The following is a 17,464-nucleotide window of genomic DNA, read 5'->3' on the forward strand; positions in this document are numbered from 1 at the left end:
AACTTGTGGGTTTTTTGGTTGTTTTGATGTAGGGTTTTACTGTGACATCTTTTCATCAAAAACACAGCCCTTACAGCTAGAATCAGGCTGTTGTGTATTTTTTGTGTTCTTGTAATAAAGCATCCTCTGAATATTTGTGATCACAAGAAATGATTGGCACAGATGTTCTGTCCTGTTCACAGGCAGTTTTACAGCAGTGACAGCTCTCTTGGCCTGAATTCTTCAATCTGTCAGCTGGAGAAATCCATCCTTCTAGAAGGACATGCGATAATCCCTAACCATGGTCATTAGAGAACATATCACGCCTCCAGTGGAACACACTGGCTCAAGCTGGAACATGTCTGGCTTGTTTTAGATAATGTTTGACTCCATTGCCTCAAAGACTTTTTCACATAGAACTATGACTCTGTGCTCTTAAAGCACTATCCGTGTATCAATCTATCTGAATGTATATCCATCCATACATGAATCACATGCATGCTATGTAAATAAGCATTATTACTGTTTGGGTTTTCAGGACTCCTGAAACATGAAAGGGTCAGATTCTGTCTCTTGAAACCAGGAGTGTACCTCATTGGTAAGTGGTGACACGGGCATACCAAAGGCATGGGACTGATTAAAGACCACTTGAGGGAACCTGAGCAAATAACTTTGAGAAAGGTGGCTGTGGCTTTTGTCCTTTATATGCTACAATGAGACAGAGACTTGGTGATCCCACACGGAAGCACAGGGCAGCTTGGATTAATATCCACACTTACACAAAACACAAGATGGTTCCCTAGTTGCAGAGCACATGTGGTCGTCTGAAATAGATGCAATGAGACAGATCCTTCTTTGCACTGAACCTGCATTTTTGCCTTGTATACTTGTGGGAAAAAGTGTGTGCAAAAAGTGTTGTGTGTTTCCTGGGTTTACTTCTCTTAATGCCAGTGTACTTGTTCTACTCTTCAGTAGTGGGGCTGAATATTGTCTAGAGTTTGTGATTCTCTACAAAAACAAGGTGAGGAAAATGGATGCAGAAATCTGTGGAACCATGTCAGTAAGTCTCCTCTGGAAACACTTGGAAATCTCTAGCCCCAGGATTTTCTGCACTGGGTAATATTCCAAAGATTATGGTACATGGTAGGAAGGTTTCATGGTTATTGCAGTTCACAGTAAATGATCAGATCAGTTTTGTGGCTTTCCAAAATGCATTGACTTTCAGAATGTGTGTTCATGAGAAGAATCAGAATGCTAAGGAATATACACTAACAATGTGAGTACAGCCAGTAGACTAGGACATAGGCTAGGCCAGAGACAAAAAGGATTTGGGGGGAAGTTTTATTATCTCCGTATAACCATCAACATATGTGTTTCATTTGAGAGGTGAAGCAGCCAACTTTCTTGGCTCTGGGAACCACCATATCTGCGTAACACTGAAAAGTAAGAGAAGGAGAGTGGATATGTGTCCCCACAGAGCCTTCTGCTTTACTGCTTTCCACAGACTTGGCTTTAGATTATCTAGCAGCACCTGTGTCGTGTTAAACCTTGGCATGGAGGCAACACTTAAACTGCCGACTAACCACATGCTGCTGAATAGCCTGTGAGCCATCACTGGTATAAAGACCCACTGTTTTCATAATTGGATTTAAGTTAATTGTTCAGTTTCAGAAGGGGATTAAACTCTCCCTCTCTCACACCATAAAGTTGCTGAGGAAGTAAGTTCAGGAGAGCATTTAAGTGAGTTCCACAATAAGTATTGTGCTTACAGTGAATCAGAAGCCTGACATGGACTTTAGAGATTTTAAAAAGAAAGCTTTTGGCCTTTGGCCTAAGAAAGCTCCAATTTTGCAAGCCTCATAACAGGAGGTTGAGTTTTTTTTTTTTTTTTTTTTTTTACCAAGATAAAAATTCACTGCCTCGACTTAAGACAGAGCAGCTTTGCAACAACTGTTACACATCACAAAACAAAATTAAACTCACTTATTCCTTTCTCCAAGAGGTAGTTCCCAAAGGCTGCCTGGCTGATTGGTGTAAATCCTTGGATAGGGTATGAAAGCAGCTGCAGATGATGTCCAGTGTGGTCTAGTCTGATAGCAAAGGAAAGCACAGGGTTATGCTCAGAAAACCAACACCATATGTGGTCAGATTTTCAATTCATCCCATCAGTAGCAGGAGTGCTATTCCAGGTACCCAAGCATTCAAGGAGATCTATGCCTCTGAATAGCAGGGTATAGATTGAAATATCCTTTTTTTTTTTTTTTTTTTAATTGGAGAGTTATATAACTTAACAATACTGTAACTGCTGAGACCACTTTATGTAAGACAAAAGGACCAGGTTGTCAGCCCAGCTAATCAGAGAGACCTTAGTGGCTCTGTAAGTTTAAATTCTGATTTTTGTAGTACACTGTCATCAGTTTTGCTACTGCAAAGTGTTGCTGCTTGTTTTCAGATAATTGGCTGCAGGTTTTTTTCTGATAAAATATGTGAAGGTCATTCCTTTTACTTCTTTATTTTAGTAAAGACTGCTAAGAAAACAATTCTTTGTTAGAGAAGCAGGGAAGATTAAAATAGTTCCCTATAGGGTACTCAATAATTACAGCTTCAAAGCACTGGCAAAAGCCCTGAATGTCAGGAATTAAGACCATTTTGCACATCTGATATGCCAGAGATTTATGCTGTCATCATAGGGGAGCATTCTTCACGTAGTTAGAGCTATGGATCCTCAGAGGTCCCTGACACTGATTGGGGTAATGATTCCACTTGGGATCTCTGCAGGCTGAGTAGGTTATTTTGTTGTGAAATCTGACACAAGCACAAGTGCTCAAGTCAACTTCCAGCCATCAGCACCAGACGGGCTCACAATCATTTTTACTCAGTGAGATTTTACATTACTACAATATAAAGCTACTGCAAAGAACATAATGATACTTTTATTCATTAAAACTCTATTGCTTTATTATGTATCCCAGTTATGTGCTGGCTTATGGTTCCCCCAGTGCTTAAAGTCTACTAGTGAAGGGGCTCTGAGACATAATTCAAATAAAAAGATGCTGATAATACAGAAAAACATGAAAATATGAGAATTTTATCTAGTCTTCAAATAATCCAAACATTAGAATACTATTGTATGAGTAACTATGCTTCTAGTAGTTTACTGAAAAGCATTTTATTGTAGAATTAATAAATCGTTTAGCTTCTGTTGTATCACCTAAATTCCTCCTTATTCAGTGCAGTAGTTACAATAGAAGAATTAAATAATTTTCTGTTGGACATGATTAGGAAAGCTTTGTCCCAGTCTAACGTGGCTTAGAAGCACTTCAGGAGGCTGTGCACTTCTTTCGTTGTAGCAGGTGTGCTAACACTTGCTGCAGTATAAGAATGCTGTTCTCTGTCATCTCATTAAGGCTTTTTGATTTTTGACTGATGCATAAATCTAGATGGAAGTAGTTGATACAGTCTGCAGGTAAATACAAGAGAAAAAAATGTATGTTGTGTTTTGTCCAAATATCTCACAGTTTCAGAGCAGTATATGACAATCATTTGAACTCATTGCTGGTATGGCAAAGTAATCTAAAACTAGCTGAAAGCATGATGTTTTATTTAAAAATTTTTCTGTTTCCCTCTTCTATAATGGTTCAATAGTAGCATTGCTACATATACCTTCTCAAAGTATTGAATGTCTGGACTGATTTTTCTCAGTAGCTTCATTTATGCTTCCGCCTGTGTTTTCAGAACTTTATCTTGTGATTTGGTAAGTTTTAGAGTGCTTGGGTTAAGACATCTATACATGATTAACTTTAATCGTGTGAGCAGTCCTACTAGCTTAACAACATTTATAATGGATTAAAGTTTGAATAACTGGAATCTACTGGCAGGGTATTCCAGGGAATGCAGAGGGAAATAGATGGATGTGAAAGTGATTTAAAACAGGTGTCTTCCTAATGTGCCAGAGTTGACAAGGCCTTTAAGACAGGCAATGGAGATAGATTTTTTTTTCTCTTTGCTGATTATGAGCAGTGCTGTAAAGTTTTGCCATGCTGCAAAACTATGCTAACTATTTTGTGTATATTACATAACACCATTTCTCTCCATCCCCAGCTCCCGTCTTCACACACACACGCGACCTTCCCTTAAGTGGGTATGCATCCAACACCAACGTGCACCGGAAAAACTTGCTGTTTCAGAAGCAGCAGGTACAAAGATGAGAGTGGTCTACAAGTGTGTACGTAAGTGTATGAGGGAAAGATACTTCCAGGGAGGGTATAAAGTGGTGTTTCTTAACCAGAGATGTGGCTGGAGTACAGCAGAAATCCAGAAATCAAGCTGCAGCTTTTCCAGTTACAAAGGAAAAAACAAGGAAGCAGTGGTGATGGCCTAGGGCAAGGATGGAGAAAGTGTGGGCGTAGTGGAAGGCTGGACTGGGTGTAAGGTAGACCATGAGCTATTTTTCACAGTTCCAGCTAAAGCCACAAGAAGACTGGGGATGTGATGTGAAATTATCTTGAGGGGAAAAACAAAAACAAAAACAAGAAAAAAATGGATGAGGAGATTTTGCTTGTTAAAGCTGTCTGCAAGGGTGTGGGGGTGGAGGTGGCCACAGAATAAAGACATGTAGAGAGGAAAGCAGACATCCAAACAAACAGGAAAAAAAGGGAGATGGAGGGTGGGAAGACCGAGTGAAGAAAAATGAAGTGGGAAAGAAGGAAAGAGCTTGACCTGTTTTACTCGGGGATTTTGACTGTGATTGCATGCAGCCAGGAGGCAAATCTGAAATGACTTATTATTTTAAATGTGTGTAAAACCTGCGGGGCAGGTAAGTCCCAGGATCCAAAGCATAGTCCTGGTCTCCATTGCACCCGAGTAAACTGTGAATAACTTCACTAACATTATCTAGCAACACAAGTTGATACATGAGAGAAGAATCATACCTAAAGAACAGACTTTCATGGCTGAGCAATCAACTTTGAAAGTGTATAAAGAGTGGAGGCTTTTTTTGTTGTTTGTTTTTCATGTGACTAACGTTAAGACATCTGTCTAACTTAGTTGTCTACTTCAGGTCAGGAGTGTAGTATATAAATGAACCTCCATGCCATTTCCATTTATTATGCTTTGGTTTGGATTGTGGAGAAGTTCTGCATGAAAATGAAATGCAAGATGTGCTCCAGAGGGCAGCTGGTGCACTCATGAAATGCTCATATGAAATATCATACAGCCCTTCTGCTCTTCGTGTCAGCTCCTACTGGTTCACTCTACTTGCTCATGTAGACAGAGCATAAAAGCCCAGTCATGGACCAGAAAACTGTTGTGTTAAACTATGTCAAAATGCAGGGAAAAATAAGATAATCCCTCATCTAAAAACAAGACAAGACAAAACAAAACAAAACATCCAAAAGACAGTACATTTAAAATGAGAGACAGCAGACATGAAAGAAAATGATGGGCATTGTACCAGGGTAGGCCGTGGAACAAATGTCTATTTACAGTGTATGAAACCAAGAGGTATTCCCTTTATCCATATGCAGTTAATGGTAGAGCATGCGGAAGGACAAAAATGGGTAGTTACTGGTGGGAGCCCATGGAATGGTCAGATGGTGTGAAATGCATGACAGGAATGTTCACTGGGAGGCCAAGCATCTCTGTGTATTTATTCATGACAGTACACGAAAATTTGTTTGAAATAGTGAGGGTTCTCAGTTGTATCTCTTTTGGGGCCTTGAAGCTTTCTGGAATTTCCAAGGAATGCGATACAGGAAACTGGATCAGGACAAAATTTAATACAGATGCATGGATAACATCAATCACCTTATTCAGGAGTGGGTATCACAGAAAAATATGTGTTCCTGACCATTTTCTTGGAGATGTTTTCTTTTTCCAGGTAAATATATGAGAAAATCCCATGGAAGAAGAGTGTAAGGAATATTGCTTCATTCACCAGCATAATACTTACTCCTGTTTTTGAAGAGGAAGCAGAGCACTCAAGCTCTCTAAACCTCTAAGGCAGGATTGCCCACTGTGCATTATCTCATATTTACCTTATATTTGATTGATCTTGATTCTCTTTCCTCTGTGGAGGAATTTGTAAGAGGCAAGTGTTTTCTGTAGGTATGCTGCCAGGTAAGACTTTTCTCTTATGTCATGCTGATACTGTTAATACCATATTCTGACAGAAGCTTGGGTTCTCTAGATCTTACTGGACTTTCTTATCACAACATTTCATTGTTTTTATTAAAACTAACTTCTAGTGTTTGTACTTGGGGCTTAGGGTTGAGTATCAGCTCTAGTGGTCCAAGGTCAAGATCAAACATATTTCAGTAGATAAGAAATGTCAGTCTGATGAAAGCTCACAACAGATGTATCCAGCATTTTTACAATCAAATAATTCAAGTTGAATTTTCATTCTTCGCTTCTTTTCCAGTCACACTATGCCTGAATATTTAAAAAGAGATGCAGGTGCCATTTCCACTACCTGGGTGAATTATTTGAATTTGAGTTATTTTAATAAAACCGTAATAGTCTTGGAAACTCTGACATTAAATGTTTCCATATCTTGTCTGCACATAACAGTTGTACTGCTAAGTCCTACAGTGTATTGAACTCATTCCTTGTACGTATGAATATGGATCAGCACTGAAGCTGTCTAATTTTTTCTTACATTAACAGATTTTTTCTGCCAGTGAAGGTATTGTTTTCAGCAGGGTATGTCTCATTCATGACAACATAGTGCTAACCACGTGAATTGCTTAAATGATTGGAGAATAATCTCATCAAGGACCACATATATATCCTGTATCAGTATAACAACATCAACACTAACAGTGTTTTTAGGTCTTGCTAGGCCTAGAATTTTAATAGGCATATTCCAGAGCTTTTGGGAGTTAGGGTAGCTCTCACCATGCCACAGAAAGGAGAAAAAATCAAGTAAATCTGCATTCAGGCATATCTTGATTAGTTATGGTGGAAAACTATAGAAAGGTGGAAAGAACACTTCTGCAGATGGGGCCTGTGGAACCACATTTGAGCTCTTTCTGCTCTGGCGGATATTCCAGAAAATATTTGGCTGTTGCTGGGGTTTCCATACATGACTGTGATATTTTCCATAGTTTGGCACACATCTGAGGTTGTTTTTTTTTTTGCTATAACCTGATACCTTGGCTATAGCATTCCACAATCTGAAAATGTGGCATACCTCTTTCATACTCATATACATGCTAGGTATCTTAAACAACAAAAAACTGTAGCTTTTGTCATATGTACAGTAGTAATTTTCCATTTTCTCATATTCTTTTCTGGGCTGAGAGGTTTAAATAAAATTCACACTACCATATCCCCCCATCTTACTCCCCATTAACTTCAGCAGAGCTAATGACCTGTAAATACTGTGTGATGTGCTATGTCCCATTTATACTTAAAATATTGCCTATGTTTTTGCCTGTGTTATAGCCCACTAGAACATTACCCAAACTTTGGAGATAAACAGTTTGGTTGAGACAGTACAACATTATTTTGTTACATCTGAACAGATAGAAAGAGAATGACCATCAAGATCAGTATAAGGTTTTGAGAAAGCAGCCAGCTAAGCATCTGAGGAGGATGCTATGTGTTTATTCAATACAACCCTTGAAATATTTTGCAGTTCTGAAACTGGTTCTTTGTAAGCCAACGTCAGGCAAGAATATTCACAGAAGTAGAGTACAGTGAGCAACTCCTAACTCTGGCTGAAGTTTCATTTTTTGAAGTCATAGAATTGGTGTATGTGTTTGTCCTACATACGATTGACTTTGCTTTGTAGTAGAACAGCAGATAAGCACAAAAGCTATTTCAGGCATTTCACATACCTGACACTTATAGCCTCCATCATCTTGCATGTGCAAAGAGGAAGTGAAGATTGTCAACATAATTTCTTCAGAGACAAGATATCACATAGCAATAACTTTATAATAAATCAGCTCATTTTTTTCATGTCACTTGTATTTACAATATTTTGACATAAATCTGTAAGCCAAAAATAATTGATTTCTCAAGTCCTATACTATGTTGTATCTTTTTTTTTTTTTAACTGTACTTTATAATCATGATGGAAATACAGTTTATGGGAAGAAAAACTCCATATTTAACTTTTATTGAATCTAGTCTGGTTGCGACCAACTGATAATTATGTTTGGTTTAATTTTTAAAGCAAAAGCAAGAAATGAATACCAAAATTGCCAATATTTTTAGATCTAATTGCTAATGCTACTGCTAAAATGTTTTTTTTTTCTTCCATTTCATTACAGAGCTGCCCTTCTTACTTTTTTTCTCTTTTCTTCTAGCAATGCCAACCTGTCATTTGATTAGATTTTATTCTTTTCTCAAACTAAATCTTATCACATACTTAAACCACATTTCTTGGAGTGTTACTATTTGGCACTATTGTTTGGGATCATGTTCTTAGGACAGTAAGCACCTTCTGTATATGGCAGAAATCCTTACTTTTCTTTCCTGTTCCACGGCCTGCTTTGGTATTCCCAGGTGAATCACATATAAGAGGGATACTCAAAATCATAAGTTCATTTAGCCGTTTTTGCAAGTCTTGCCCCTAACTTATTTCTGCCTTTCTTGACCATTCAAATGCTGAGAAGGACATAGAAATACTCTAAGTTGAGAAGGAGCTGCTCCCTTTAACAACTGTAATGTGTCTGGCCTGAAATACTGAGAGTTAAGTCAGTTACTTAGTTGGAAGTTCATAAACCTTTCAGCAGTGGTCCAGCTCCTGCTTGAAATACTCTGACCTTTACTATCATGTTTCTTCTGAAAGTTTGTGGTGGTTCCACGCTGATGGGCAGCTAAGCTTGACCACACTGTTCTCTCACTCCCCCTCCTCAAAAGAACAGAGGGAGAAAATGTGATGAAAAAAGACTCATGGTTTGAGATAAAGACAGGGAGATCACTTACCAATCACTGTCACAGGCAAAACAGACACAATGTAGAGAGATTAATGTTATTTATTACCTCCTGATAACAGACCAGTGCAATGAGAACTAAAAGCAAACTAAAAACATTTTCTCCCTCATCCACCCTCTTCTACCACCTCCCCCTGAGTAGCGCAGGGGAATGGGGTTATGGTCAGTCCATAACGCTTTGTCTCTGCTGATTCTTCCTCCTCGCTCCCTTCCCCTGATCCACATGGGGTCGCTCCCACGGGATGCCGTCCTTCCCAAACTGATCCTGCAGGGGCTTCCCACAGGCAGCAGCTCTTCAAGAACTGCTCCCACATGGCTCCCTACCACGGGGTCCGTCCCCCAGGAGCAAACTGCTCCAGCACGGGTCCCCCACGGGCAGCAGCTCCCCCCAGACCCCCTGCTCCTGCGTGAGCTCCTCTCCAAGAAGAGAGAAAGAAAACAACTTGACTTGTCTGTTCTTAAAGAATATAAAAATTATAAAAATAAAGTATGAGATAGTCCACATGAAATTTCATAATCTCGGAAAGGTTTCTGGCTCTTACAAGGTGAGAAAGACACTCTTTCTGTGGGATTACCATTTTGCTAAAGTTTATTAATTCGAATTGTAACAATATAAGTGTAGTGGGTTCACATGGTAAGATTTTGGTAGTGGAGTGGGCTGTAGGAGTGGCTTCTGTGAGAAGGATCCAGAAGCTGCCCCATGTTACATAAGGGGCATGACGCTGGCCAGAGTCAAGCCAATTAGCGATGCTGTTTATGCCTCTGTAAGTGCATATTTAAGAAAGGGGAAAAAAAACTGCTGGGCAACAGCAGCTGGGAGAGTGAGGACTGAGAAGCAGCCCTGCAGCCCCCAAGGTCAGTGCAGAAGGAGGGCAGGAGGTGCTCCAGGCACGCAGCACAAGTTTCCCTGCAGCCTGTGGAGAGGTCCCTGGTGGAGCAGGCTGTCCCCCTGCAGCCCATGGGTCCCACACGGAGCAGATCTCCACGCTGCAGCCCGTGGAGGAGCCCCCAGTGGAGCAGGTGGATGTGGCCTGGAGGAGGCTGCGGCCCATGGAGAGCCGTCGCAGGAGCAGGCCGTGGTCCGGAGCTGCAGCCCGTGGAGAGGAGCCCACGCAGGAGCAGGGGGTCTGGGGGGAGCTGCCACCCGTGGGGGACCCGTGCTGGAGCAGTTTGCTCCTGGGGGATGGACCCCGTGGTATGGAGCCATGTGGGAGCAGTTCTTGAAGAGCTGCTGCCTGTGGGCAGCCCCCGCAGGCTCAGTTCAGGAAGGACGGCATCCCGTGGGAGGGACCCCACATGGAGCAGGGACAGAGAGTGACCATGAAGGAGCAGCAGAGATGATGCATTAGGGACTGACTGCAGCCCCCATTCCCCGTTTCTCTGCTATGCTCGGCGGGAGGAGGTGGAAGAGGGTAGATGGGGAAGGTGTTTTTGGTTTCTTTCCTTTGTTTCTCACTTGTCTAGTTTGTTAGTAAGAGGCAATAAATTTTACTAATCTCCCTACTCTGAATCTGTTTTGCCTATCATGGTAACTGTAAAGTGATCTCCCCGTCCTTATCTCAACCCTTGAGCCCTTCTCATTACATTTTCTCCCCTTTTCCCTTTGAGGAAGGGAAGTGAGATAGCGGTTGTGGTGGAGCTTGGCTGCCCACTTGAGTAAAACCACCACAATACGTTCCATAGACATGAGCTGAAGACAAAACATGATATAATGCATTTAATTGATGGCATATAATAAGAAGTGAGTTTGTTTTAGTCAGTGGTTCTTGTTTGAAACTGAGAAGTTTTTGTTCTTCGGTACTGAGATTTTTAAATCACTCTCATTTTTCCCCTGCCTGGTTCTCTTGTAAGGAAATAAAAAGAATGAGACTCCTCAGAAGAGGCTGATAATAGGCAGATCATTCTAGATCAGTATTTCAGGAGTTGACACTTTCTAATATATATCTTTTTTTCATAACAACAACAACAACAATAAAATCAGAGCAAATTCAAAACTGAGACCCATACTCCAGCAATATAAAAGATAAAGTGTGATGAAAATGAGTCATTTCTGGTGAAGGGCAGCTATATTTTGTTTTCCCGTTTTAAAAAAGTATAAAAATCTCTTGACTTTTTACTTCTGCATAAGGCCATTAAGAGAGAGAAATGAATATCTGTGGTAACACTCTCCCTTATTACAAACATTTACAGGCTGCTATTTGACCCTCCAACCTGGCAGAACAGCTCTTTTATAGCTTTTTACTCATGACATTGGTGTGGGAGTTTTCTGAGGCCACAGCCGAATGTGTCTGAGCAGCTGTTCTGCTAGGGATCACTGATGATCTTTGTGCGAAAAAGGTGATTTACTAGAAGATTAAGTGTATATTTGCTCTCCATACAAGCCTCATAGTTTACATGTATTCCTTTGTTTATTCTGGCAGACCTATGAGATGATACAGATGGGTTTCACCGCAGACACCTGGGTGTCTCCCTGTGTCTTGCTCTGTCCAGCCAGGCCAGGATGCGTTTCCTACAGTGCCTTCACAGAGTGTAACCTAGCCCTCAGACTATAACTGATACTAGTCTTGCATTAAAAAATTATTTCAGACTAATTGCGGACTCCAGTGGCTCAAGCCACTGTGGTACTACATGGCTTTTGGCAGGTTCTTTTCGTCTGGAAGGTGGACCATGGAAATTTCTCGCAGAAAGGCTCAAGGAACAACTTGCAGTAAGCAGGCACTGACCATAATGAATGCAGCATCTTTAGGAACTGGGACTTGGGGGGGGGGGGGGGGGCCCTCATAACCATATGAAATTTCCTAGTGGCAGGCTACTTGTCATGGTAATGGAGTTGTGGTTCCTTTTCTCTCTGTCTCTCTAGTCCTCTGAATACTTAAATTTTTCTTCAAGAAATCAGCAGCTTTGCTTCTCGGAAGATAAAAAATCTCCCAGGACCTAGTTATTGGCATATTAAACTTGGCTGGCAAAAGTTTTAAACCCACTTCCCCTCCAGCTGGGTAACTGCAAGGTATCATGCATTCCCAGTGTGCCAACAATCCTTTCAAAGAACAGTCACAAAATCTGCATTTGGAGAAGATTTTATTCTGCAGTTTGCTGAAAAAAAAAATGCTTACTATGTGGATTCTTCTTGGGACTAGCAAGGAATATGTCAGAATTCTGAGGCTAGAATATCTATATTCATGTACCACCAAATTTTAGGTGCCATGGTAACTGCCAGTCCAGACCTCTATTTACTTTGCAGCATTCTTTTTATTTAAATTTTGTACTTAGCTACCTTTTTAGACAAGCTCTTGGTTTACACATCTTATGTTCTGTCTAGGCAAGATGTGCCTTTATAATTGTTTTCATTGTGAAGATGAATAAAATCTAGATAATAGTTCCAGATTGGTTAGTGGAATATAACCCCCATCTCTTGAGCTCAGTCTGAACGCAGGCCTTTAAGCAAAATAGCTATTTTGTGGGTTCCAGTGGTGGTATCTTCCTTCACTCTCTAATGGTGAGCTCTGAAAGACAAGCATATCCACTCAGTGATCCCTTGCGTAAAATGGTTCCTCTGTAACAATAACACAAACAGTTCTACCTGTAGAAATACTGTGTTTTTTTCACTCTTCTGTTCTTAGGTTTCTCATTGTACTGAGGTGCACTACACAGAATAGTTTTCCATAGCCAGTAAGGAATGTGGACTAACTTTCTTTTTACTAGCTGTGCTAGAGCTATCTCAGTTCCAATGTATTTCACTCCTTCTGCATTAAAAAGGATAGGGAAGACACAGGATTTGGTGTACTACTCTGACAAAGGTTACTTATATATTTGCATATAAATTCTATATGCTTCCTAACAGATGTGGCACTGAAGATTTTCAGATGTGCTCCCTCTGAGAGGAAATATGTATACTGAAAAATTACATAAACAGGTTAGGATTGAACTGGGAGTCAGTTCTTATGTTTAGAAAAGGTTGTTTTTCTATTAGTCTCAGTGAGCATCATTGTGATCACTGATCAAGATCATTGATCTTAAGCCTATCTTGGCAAACTGGTTGGTGCTGGGGTTTGTGAAGGAGTGATAACTTTGCTTGTGCTCCTCCCCTTGGAACTTCATCCCAATTTGTTGCATCCTTTGTTTTCTATTTTCCTCTTTTGAGGTGTTTCCATGTGATTATGTATTCTCTTCAGGCTACTGCTGAAGGTCAGTCACACTCAGGCTTTGCCTAGGGAGAGGACAGTCGCCAATCTGTGGCATTTCACACCAAGTGAGTCTAGAGTTGATAAAACCAAACAGCTTAAGTCAAACTTTCATTCCTGGATTACTCTGATCAGACTTTGCCAGAACAGATTTGTGCAGACAGCTCAGGACAGATTTTCATTCTTGATGGGAGTCTTGAGTTTCAGCAAGCATACCATTCAAGTCAGTACACATGACAGTGTGGCAATAATCACCTAAGGAAAGAGAGCGTATGCACTGTGCACTAGCTGTGCATGCTTTTGTTTTTTTAAGGAAGTAATGACAAATGAAGTGCAACACTGTTGATATAGAAAGGCTGGGGATCACTGATGCACCACTTTTTTTTTTTTCTTTTTTTTCCTCGACATCTGTAGGTATTTGTTGGGTTTTGTTAAGTGTATATTAAGTATTTTACAAAGTGCATATTGAGAAAATGTTTTGCTTAGTTTGCATTCTTTGTTTTTCTGGAAAAGCACCCCTGAGAGACTCATTCATGGACGCAGGCTGTAGATGAAGGGGGGGTGGGTATTGAAGTGCCTCAGGGCTCCTCAGTACCTGGGATTCTACTGTTATGAATTGCACACCATCTTCTCCCAGTTAGGCTTTGTTTATCTCTGGATCTTTCCACCCCATATCGTTCTTATGCATTTCTGCTCCATATAGCCCATTTCACCTTTTCTCCCATTAGCGTTCCTTTATTGTAGAAAATACTTACAGGTGCAGTCTGCAAAACCTGAGGGAGCCAATCTGCACTGTTGCAGTGCAAAGATGCATTTTTCAGATAAGTGATTCCTAGGCAAAATCTGAGGACATGGAATTAGACAGTTTCTGTAATATTAGGTACATACAAATGGTTAACTCTCTTCTGTATCTCCCTTGATATAGCGATTTATAAGCTTTCTGAGAATACACAGAGAAGCTAGATGCATGTGCTTAAAGATTTGTAGGGTATGCATGTATGTTCAGTGTTACTGTGGATGGACCAGAAATGGAATGCAAAGGTTCACCAATTTGACAAAATACAAAGGTAAGTGCTACAGAGGAAAAGGCTAGAGGTAACTGTGGGGGTAACAAATACATGGTGCTGATTTTGATCACACAGCTTTGATTTTAACAATACATAGGAACTGTGGTCATGAACAGGGATACGCTCTAATGCAGTCTATGGAGCTTCAGCCAACAGAAGTCCCTGTCTCAGATTTTCTGGTCTATGCAGCTGTTTTTACAGCTGGACCAGGTGGAACAGAGATGAGGGTCTGTTGGCCACAGGAGTTCTGCAGTGGAGTGAACAAATGTTTCTTCCCCTGAGTTGTCTGTCCTCAGCCCTATTGCAGTATCCTCATCCTCGCTGAGCATTAGTGATTGCAGTACTGACAAAAATACACGAACACATCAAGCCCAGCCTGCTCTCAAGCTGAACCCATGGAGACACAGACAAGCAAGAGCCTGAGCTGTCTCTAAGACCACCTCTGTCTGAATACAGAGTCCTCCAGAAGCTGGATATCAAAGAGGAGCTCGGCCATCAAGGCAGTGTTCACACTCCCTTCAATATGCAAAGCAGAGGGCAAGGTATGTAACTCTGCTGCAAGTAGCAGCCAGGAAAACAAGCCTTTCATGTCCAATGACAAAACATATAATATTTAATAATAATTTCTGCTTTATCTTAAGGACCATGCACTGAGGAGTATCCCACAAAATCAGTGCTGAGTATAGCTCCTTAATAATGTAATTATTCATTTAATGGTCAATGAAGACTCTTTAATACCAATTTTAAGTTTATGAATTGATATACAGTATAGGTTTAAATAGAATGGATCTGTTACATGAAATGAGGAAGGGTCATGCTTTCATTTTAAATGTGTAACATGGAAGTTAAAAGCCTGATCATCAGTTCATTCATTATAACTGCTCATAACACATTTAATACAATTAGCTTTTTTTTTAAAAAAAAAAAATCTATACAGAAAAACATTTATATGATCACCAGATGCAAGACAATGAGATCAAATAAACACTTGATCATAATTCACTCTTCTTTTTTTTTTCCCTTGGTGATTTATGGAGTACATGGCATAACAAATCCTAGACACATTTTTTTTTCTGAGAAACTTATCAACATAGCAATGAGCGATGTTACTGATGGCAGAATTACCACATCAGTGTGGCCACATTTATCATCTCACTTCATGTAGGTCACAGGGTTCACAATTTAATACATATATATACAAACAAAAATGTATGTTAAAGAACATAGGTATTCTTATTGAAATTCCTGATTATTTAAGATAGGACTCTAATTGCTTTTGGAATCATTGTATTTATTAGCCTAAAGTCACAGATATACAACAACTTATTAAGCAACAGCTACATTTGCCTTCCTTACTAATTTATAGATCCTGTGTCTTGAGATGGAGGAAGAGGTGGAAAGAGAAAGGGAGGAAGGAGGAGAAATTTGAACTCAGATAATTAGAACAATAAAGTTGCTGTACTGAATTGCTTCAGATGATCATCAAGGATCACCAGGATCAGAAAACAGAGAAGGAAAAAAAAAAGAGGTTGCAGCTTACATTTGCCTGCTACACTCAAAACAGCTAAGGAAAAGCCTGCAGAGAAGTAAGGCAGGCTCACCCCTCTTAGCTGGCTGGAAGGATAGTTGTGCAGATGGGATCTGGTCTCCTTTTCTACCACACAGAGAGACAGAACCATGGGGCTTATCCCAGTGTTGCTTCTGCTAGCGTGAAAACTGCTGCTTCTTGGCAGCTCCTAGTGGTGTATTATTAAGTGGTGTGCTGCACAGACAACTGGTCAGAGGGTGTGCTAAAAGGGGGAAAAAACAACTCATAATTTATTGGGACCTTGGCATATGGTAATGGTCACATGGGGAGTCAAACCGCCCAAATGGGATTGTTGGTCACTGTTTGGTGGTGGCAGCTGTTGCTGTTGAAAGGATCTTCGCATCAAGCAGAACCTTCAGCTGGAATGGGAGAGGTCCTTTGATCTGCTGTTCTGCTCATCTGTTATAAATGACTGGCTGGGCCTTGCTCTTCACATTGGTGAGCACTTACACAGCACTTATATCCATCTGCCTGGCCACAGCAGGATGGGCAAGCGGAACTGCTGCTGCTCCAGATGTGCTCCCTCTCCAGCTCTGTAGCACTTGGGACAATCCAGTTCCTGCAACAGCAGTGTTTCCCATGCCCATACTATCTGCTTTGCAGAGAAGTCACTGAGCGGCATGTGCTTGTGTCCAGTGGGAATCCTCAGCTCCTCCTCAGTGAACGTGTGAGGTCACCTGGGGTCAGGAGATGAAGGACAGAAACTTTTTGCTGTTTAAAGACTCAATTGCAATTGCCAAGTTTCTACTAAGAATGTAAGGTCACAGCTGTCTTTCTTCCCAACCACTGCCTCTGACTCCAAGCCCCAGAAGGCTTCTAAAAATTCTTCCAGCTCGCATTTTGGTCAAATGTCAAAGATAGCCATGGAAAAGCTTCCTCAGTAGGGCCCATGGGGCAGATTTTCCCACCACCGAAAAAGTCAGCCTTCATTTGTTTGACCACAACGCATGTTTGTTGAGTAGGTGCCATTCAGTCACAGCCCCTGGTAACGGATCTCCCTGAGAGGCCCTACGTAAATCCAGTGTCATGACATGGAGTAACTTCTAAGGAACTACTGGAAGAGAGAAAGGAGAACTGAGCCGAGAACTAAGATCCATATAGCTGCAGCCTGAGGCAATGCTGCTGGTTTTGAATACAAAGACAATTGCAATGGCAGAGATTTCAAGTGAGAAGAGATATATTTGAGGAGCTGGTGTTGAAAATCTTCTTTAGGGAATGAAGACAGAAAAAGTGACCAGGAAGTCATCTTTAGAGCTTTGAGCTGCCTGGAGAATCATACTGCTCAATGCATCAGGAAAACCCAGCAAATGGGTAAGTCTGAGGCAAAGCACCTACATCTGGTCTCCATTTTTGTTCTGGTCACTTTTCCTTGTGACTTTTTTCACCGCGAGCTGCTCTTTTTGGGTAGAATCACAGAACAATATGATAGAATTGTTTGGGTCGGAAGGGACCTTAAACGTCATCTAATTTCAACCCCCCTGCCACGGGTAGGGACGCCTCCCACTAGTCTAGGTTGCTCAAAGCCCTGTCCAAACTGACCTTAAAACAGGTTGGGGCGTCCACAACTTCCAGGGATGGGGCATCCACAACTTCTCTGGCAACCTGTTCCAGTGCCTCACCACGCTCATAATAAAGAATTTCTTCCTTATATTTAATGTAAATCTACCCTGGTTTTAGTTTTAAACCATTCCCCCTTGTCCTATCACT

Source organism: Cygnus atratus, chromosome 2 (genome assembly GCF_013377495.2).
Source record: "Cygnus atratus isolate AKBS03 ecotype Queensland, Australia chromosome 2, CAtr_DNAZoo_HiC_assembly, whole genome shotgun sequence".
Lineage (NCBI taxonomy): Eukaryota > Metazoa > Chordata > Aves > Anseriformes > Anatidae > Cygnus > Cygnus atratus.